The sequence below is a fragment of the Cavia porcellus genome, unplaced genomic scaffold (assembly GCF_034190915.1).
Source record: "Cavia porcellus strain 051 isolate PalLab524CR breed Dunkin Hartley unplaced genomic scaffold, mCavPor4.1 scaffold_1, whole genome shotgun sequence".
In the NCBI taxonomy this organism is placed as follows: domain Eukaryota; kingdom Metazoa; phylum Chordata; class Mammalia; order Rodentia; family Caviidae; genus Cavia; species Cavia porcellus.
The window spans coordinates 14,258,013-14,265,901 of record NW_026947484.1 but is presented as its reverse complement, the minus strand read 5'-3'; positions in this window follow the sequence as shown (position 1 = coordinate 14,265,901).

Here is a 7,889-nt window from a genome sequence, read left to right as displayed (position 1 = left end):
GTTTGATCCTTGGTACTGATAAAAAAAAAAAAAAATCCCAAAATCCATACAGATTTTAAGGGGAATCAAAATAGCAAAAAATCTGAAAAAGCAAAACAAAGTCAGGAGACTTACACTTCCTGATTTTAACATTTATGACATAGACATAAGTTTTCAGATGTTCAAATCCATGGAATAGAATTGAAAGCCCAGAAAGAAACGTTCACATTGATGATCAATTGACTTCTTTTTGGTACTAGGGACTGAACTTGGTTTATTTAGACGGATTCTTATTAAGTTGCCCAGGCTGGTCTTGAACTTGCCATTCTCCTGCCTCTGCTTCTGAGTAGCCAAGATGGGTATGCACACAACACCAGGCCCAGCATCAGGTGGTGTTTTGTTTTATTTTGTTTTTTGGTACTGGGAATCAAACTCACAACCTTGTGCTTGCCAATTGGGCACTTACGCTGCTAAGCTATACCCCCGACCTTAGCTGTTTTTTTTTTTTTTTTTTTTAACAAGGGTGCCATAACCACAGGATGAGAAAAAAATGGTCACTTCAATAAATGGTACTAAAGAACTGGGTACCCACACACAAAAGAATAAAGTTGGACTCTTATACTACATATAAAAAAACTAATTCAAAATGGACAAGAGGCCTAAATTTAAGAGCTAGATCTATAAAACTCTTAGAAGAAACAAAGAGGCAATCCTTATGATTTAGATTTAGCAATAGTTTCTTAAATATGACACCAATAGTATAAGCAATAACAAAAATAACGACTTCATAAAAATTATCATTCTTTTTTGCATCAAAGAATGATATCAAGAGAGTGAAATGACAACCTACAGCATTGGAAAAAATAGTTGCAAACCATAGATTTGATCAGGCTTTAATATCCAGAACATGTAAAGATCTATTACAACCCCAAAACAGTAACCAAAAATTCAATTTAAAAATAGGCAAAGAACTTGATATAAAGATAAATCAAGGAAGACACTCAATAAGCACATAAAAGATGTCCACCATTTTTGATCATTAAGGACATGTACTCAAAACTATAGCAAGATGCCACTTTGTAGCCACTAATTAAACGGAGAAGTGTTGGTGAGGATGTGAAGAGATGGGAACCCTTGTTTGCGGTCAAGGGGAACAATGCACAGAGGAGCAGCCACTGTGGAAAACAGTGTGGCAAATCCTCAAAAAGCATTGAATTAGGGGCTGGGGATTTAGCTCAGCACCATAAGCACCTGCCTTGCAAGTGTGCGGTTGTGAGTTTGATCCCTGGTACCGATAAAAACGAAAAAAAAAAAATTGAATTAACATGTGACACTGAGTTCCCTGAGTGTACGAGATGTGAGCAAAACATCCAGTGAATGTTTAAATTTTTAAAACTTGCATTGCAATAAAAGACATAGCAATGAATCCCCCTCAAATACTCCCTCTCATTTTGAACACACTTATCCCATGGTTCTTGCCATTTTTTGAAGCAGTCCTGTAGGTCCTGTCCGTGATGGGTTAAGTTAGTTGAGTGCTGTGTCTTTCAGCTTCTTAGTATTCGTGCTGATCTTGGTTTCCTTCAGTCTGGATCCTCCCACTGAATCTTCAACCTCTACAGGTGCTAAAAAATAGGGCAGTGCTATCCACTTGGTAACTCTGGATGAATCATCTAACCTCTTTGAACCTTGTTTTTTTTATCTAAAAAATATCAATAGTACTAACAGTATTTTTGGAAGAACTGTCTATCCTGAGACCAATGCCAGAATTATAATAGAAACTTTTACATGATAGTTGCTATGTGCTTTGCTTGAGCATCTTCCGTACAGAGCAAATTCCACCCTCATTAATAAACTATGTCTACCTCTTGCAGTAACTACCATTTCTCTTCTGAAACATGTCACAAGGAGGCTCTTAATGCCAAAGATCCCGATCCTTAATGGCGCGGTTCATTAGAAAGGTCATTTGTCTCAGACAGAGATGAATTTTAGAAAAATGTGCTTTTGTCTCCAGGGCTCTGAGCCTTTTCCCTTTGGGTAGAGGCAAGTAGGCAAGAATACTTAGTGATGCTGATCTCAGTGACACTCTCAGGTGACTGTGGGTCTTTCTAGCACCTATCGGATCTGTGGATTCTGATTCCAAGTTGGTTTCCCAACCACAGAAATAAGTGTCTTAAATTTTGATTCCCTCTGGCAAAGAGCATTTAGATTTGGGATGTCAAACTGTCTTTCGATTCTAACTGCACCATTTACTGATGGTTACCACACTTGTGCCAGAGAGCTGCACACCACGACCACTGATGCCATTCCCCCAGCATCCTTAATCATTGACCTAGGAAGGCCATTGCTGTATGTTTATCTATGATGGGATGAGTTTTTTGTTCCTACCTCTCACCCCAGTACATGCGTGGAAGTGCTGGTCCCCCAGCCTCAGAATGTGATTTTACTTGGGAATAAGTCTACCGCAGATGTAATTTGTTAAGATGAGGTAATACTGGGGGCGGCGGGGGGGCAATCCTCTATGATTGTATATTATAATACAGGGAAATTTGGCTGGGTGAGGTGGCACATGGCTGAGATCTTAGCTACTGAAACAGGCCAGGCAGGAGGAGTACTTCACTGAGGTAAACTTAATCAACTTAGTGAGCTCCCATATGAAAAAAAGAAGGGGGAGGAATTGTACAGAGATATATGCACATAGACAATCCTTGTGACCATGAAGGCAGAAATCAGGGTGATATGACAATAAGCCAAGGAATGTCATAGATCACTAGAAAATCACCAGAAGCTTGGGAAGAGGAATAGACTGGCCTCTTTCTTCCACACAACCTGCAGAAGGAACCAGTACTAGTCAGGCATGGTGGTATGTGCCTGTAATCTCAGCACTTGGGAGGCTGAGGCAGGAGGATCACCATGAGTTCAAGTGAAAAAATAAAAATAGAAGGAGCCAGTCCTGTTGTCACAGTGATTTGAGGCTTCTATCCTCTAGAAGTATAAGACAATTTCTCCATTGTTTTAAACCATTCAGTTTGCAGTACTCTTTATGACAGCTCTTGAAAACTAACAGAATACCCAAAAGAATTGAAGGTAAGCTCTAAACTATATGTATACAGATTCACAGCAGCACCATTCACAGCAGTCAAAAGACACAACCAGCCAGGTGCAGTGGTATATGCCTATAGTCCCAGATGCTCAGGAGGCTGAGCTGAGGCAGGAGGATCCCTTGAGGCAGGAGTTCAAGGCCAACCTGGGCAACACAGTGAGTCCCTGTCTAAAAAACAAAGCAAAACAAAAACAGAACCAAGGATGGTGGCACATGCCTATAATGTCAGGAGTCTTGGAGGTTGAGGCAGGAGAATTGCCAGTTTGAGCCCACTGTGGGCAACAGTGCACTTAGTCAGAGCTTGTCTTAAAAAAAAAAAAACCATAGTGCTGGAGATGTAGCTCAGTGTGAAGGCTTTGGGTTCAATCCCAAGCTATACAAAAACGAACTCATAAAATGAGGGCTATGATGGTGGGAAAAACTAAATGGGAGGCATAAGAGTTGCCTCTACCTGGGAAGGTAGTAAATCAAAAACAATATCACATCCCTGCAGAGACTGCAGAGTTAGTGCCACCACTCAGGACCTGGAGGATGCAAGGTGGTGGTTTCTCCCACATTTCCATTTAACTCTTCTATTCAGTCTTGTGGAAAATGGATAGACCTTGGTGGATGAAGACGGATTTTTGCACTCAATACAATAGCAACTCCAGCTGCAGCTGCTGTACAGATGTGGTTTCCTTGCTGGAGCAGCTTAATATCTCCCCTGGTACTTGGTATCATTTGATTTAGAAGACACCTTTTTCTCCATCTATATCCATAAGGTTCACCAGAACTAATTTACTTTCAGCTGGCAAAGCTAGAAATACCTCATTACTGACCCACCCCAGAGGCTCATCGACTCTCTAGCCCTGTAATGCAACCCAGTTCACAGGGTATCTCAGCCTTGTCTTCCACAAAGCAACACACTTACATGGGCAACTGTACACTGATTGGATCAAGTGAACAAGCAGTACACCCATGCTGGACTTGTTGGTAAACCATTTGTACTTCAAAGGGTGAGAAATGAATCTAACTAAAATTCAAAGGCTAAGTCTACTGGTATCTCAGTCTACTGGTGTGGAGTTGCAGAAATCTCCTGTCTAGGGTGAAGGACAAGTTATTGCCCCCGACCCCTCCTACAAACAAGGACACAATACCTAGTGAGCGCATCTGGATTTTGGAGGTAATGCATTCTGCATTTGTATTCTTTCAGCCATTTCCTGAGCATCTCAGAAAGCTATTTTTTAGAGATTTTTTTAATACATACATTTAGATATGCATAATGATGCCATTCACCATAGAGTTGTACCTGTATGTGATATATCTTGTTTTTTCCCATTCCCCTCCTCTCAATTTCCCTTGCTCTCATTTACAAAAGTTTTATTTCCATTTTTTCTTTTATTCTTGTTTTCCTGTCCCTCCCTTCCTCCCCCCACCTCCCTCCCTTGTACACCTTCTCATTTAATCATTTTCTTTCTGCTTCTCAATATCTATTCATATTTTGGCTCTTCTTTACACTTTCCATGTCTCCTACCAGAAATACATATTTAAACATGTGTGCACAATTTATTTCACTTAAGAGTATGGTCTCAAAGTTTATCTATGTCTTGGTTACTTTCCTCTGGTTGCTGAGACAAAATAACTGACACCCAAAATTAAGGAAAGAAAGATTTATTTAGCTCTCAGTGTGTGGAGGTTTCAGTCTATAATCAGCTGGCTCCAAGGTGGCATGGCTGAGGGGCAGCCGTTCATGGCAACAGCAGATACCAACAGCAACAAGAGCAAAAGAGAAGAACACAAGAAGACTTTCTGTCCCTTATCCCTTGTAGTACTCACAGCCATAATCCCAGCATTTGACCATGAATCAGTCACAAACTCTAGAATCTGCTCCCATGACCACATGAGACTTTGTGGGGGTCACTTAGACATAAACAATCCATTTGGCTAGAAATGTCTCATCTTTCTTTATGGAATAGTACCCCATTGTATAAAAAAATCCACATCTTCCTTCATTCATCAGTTGTTGAGCATTTGGGCTGTTTCCAAGATTTAGCTGTTTGAAACCTTGCCACTATAAACATGGGTGTGAATTTATCACTGTGGTATGATTGATTGATTGCCTGAGTTTCTGTCTTTTTGAGACAAGGTTCCACTACACAGTTCAGGCTGGATTTGAACTCTCTTTGTAGCCCAAGCTAGCCTCAAATTCCCTGCAATCTTCCTGCCTCAACCTCCCAAGAGCTGGAATTATAGGCATGTGCCACTGCCTGCAGCTGATGCTTTTAATTCTTCTGGGAAGTTACCAAGGAGGGAAATAGCTGGATCAACTGGAACTTCTAGGTTTAGATATTTGAGAAATCTCCACAGATTTCCACAGTGGTTACACCAGTCTGAATTCCCATCAATGGTGGAGAAGAGATCCTTTTTCTCCACAGCCCCAATCAGCATTTATTATGGGTTGATTTCTTCAAAATGGTCATTCTTTCTGGACTAAGATGAAATCTCAGCATTGTTTTAATATGCATCTTTCAAATGACCAGTGATATTGAGTACTTTTATATATTTGCTTGCCATTTGTATTTTTTCATATGAGAAGTGACTTTTCATTTCAGATGCCCATTTTTTGGTTGGGTCTTTAAATTTGGGGGACACCTTGATTGATGTGTTTTGAAATTTTATTTTTTTAGTGAGTTGTCTCTCCACTGTGGTGGTCTCTCTTGCTTTGCAAAAGCCATAAGATGAAATTCTAGTTGTTCTTTGTGGTATTTCTTATGGAATCAGGACTTTGTTTATAAAGTCTTTGTCTACCCCAATATCCTTAAGAATTCTACCTGTTCTATCTTGCAGTAGATTTAGTGTTGTTTTGACATTTAGATCTTTGATCCATTTTGATTTTAGCTTAAGTATATGGTGAAAGATATGGGTCTAGTTCTAATCTCCAGCATGTAGAAAACCAGTTTTTTCTGCACCATTTGTTAAAAGAGGCTTTCTTCTAATGAAGTTTTCTTTGGCTCCTGTCAAAGATAAGGTGACTGAGTGCGTCTGGGGATGCTTCTGCATCTTCTAATCTGTTCCATTGATTCTTGGGTCTGTTTTTTTCAGTATCATTTGGATTCATCACAGTGGTTTTATACTACAGTTTCAAGTAAGGGGTTGTGATGCCCCCTGCCTTGTTTTTGTTGCCCAGAATTGCTTTTATTGTTCTAGACCTTTTCTGTTTCCAAATGAATTTTAAGACTGTTTTCTCTAGTTCTGTGAGGTGTGCTACTGGTTATTTTTGTCTTTTTGAGACAAGGTCTCACTATGCAGTGCAGGCTGGCTGGCCTTGGACTCATTTTGTAGCCCAGGCTGGTCTTGAACTTGCAAATGATTTTCCTGCCTCAGCCTCTAAAGTGCTGGGATTACAGAAGTGTGTCACCACACTCAGCTTTGCTAATGGTATTTTGATTGAGATTGCATCCCAATCTGTATAAAAATTTTGGAAGTATGGTCATTTTCACTATACTGGTTTTCCTACTCAAGAACAAATGATGTATTTCCACTTTCTGATATCCTCTATCTCCTTGGAGCACTGTAATTTTCAATGTAAAGGTCTTTTACGTCCTTCATTAATTTCTAGGTATTTTCAGTTTTTTGGATGCTATTACGAAAGGTATTGTTTCCCAAGTTTTTCTCTCAGTAAATTTGTTGTGTATAGGGTGCTACTGATTTTTGAATGTTGACTGTGTATCCAGCTATGCTACTGAATTTGGCTATTAAATCTAGAAAACTTTTGGTAGAGTTTTTGGAATCTTCTATCTGTAAATAATAATTTAATTTCTCCAACTCTTTTTCTTCTTTTGTCTTGTTCAATTGCTCTAGCTAGTATTTCCTAAACTATACTGGATAAGAGTGGTGAAAGTGGACACCTTTGTCTCATTCCAGATCTGAGTGAAAACTTTCAGTATTGGCCAATGGCTTGTCATAGATGGCTTTTATCAGGTTAAAAGAAAGATCACCTATTCCAACTTTCTGCAGAGTTTTTCTTTAAAATCACGAGTGATGTTGGACGTCAAACGCTTTTTTTTTTTTTTTTTTTTTTTTGCAGCTCTTGAGATGATCATATGGCTTTTGTCGTTAGCGCTATTAAAACGGTATGTTACATTTATTGCTTTGCATATGTTGAACCATCCTTGCATTCCTGGGATGAATCTTTCTGGGCCACGATGTATAATTTTGATGATTTGCAGCATTTTGTTTGCCAGTATCTTATTGAATATTTTTCCATCTGTGTTCATTAGGGAGATTGGCCTGTAGTTTTTTTGGTTGGATCCTTCTCTAGTTTTGGTACCAGAGTAATGTTGTTTCCAGAAATAAATTTGGGAGTATTGCTTCCTTTTAACTTACTTTTTAGAAGGTCTTCTCCTAATTTGCATTGTCTTTTCTAAGTTGTTTACAGAACTCAGCAGTGAATGTATCAGGGCCCGAGTTTCTTTGTTGGTAATTTTTAACTACATTTTCAATTTTGACTGATACTAGATTTAGAATTTTTAGATCTTGATTTAGCTTGTTAATTCATACCTAGAAATCTATCCACTTCTGTTTTCTGTCCTATTAGAATACAGTTCTTGAATTAGTTATTAGTGACCTTCTGGATTTCTGCAGGATCTGTTGTGATTTCTCCCTAATTGCTTTTTTTTTTTTTTTTTTTTTTTTTGAGATAAGAGTTTCACTTCAGCCTGATCTTGAACTCACTTTGTAGCCTGGACTGGCCTCAAACTCACAGCACCTGCCTCAGCCTGAGGTTAGGCACGTACCACTATGCCTAATATTTAATCTCCTGGATATGAGT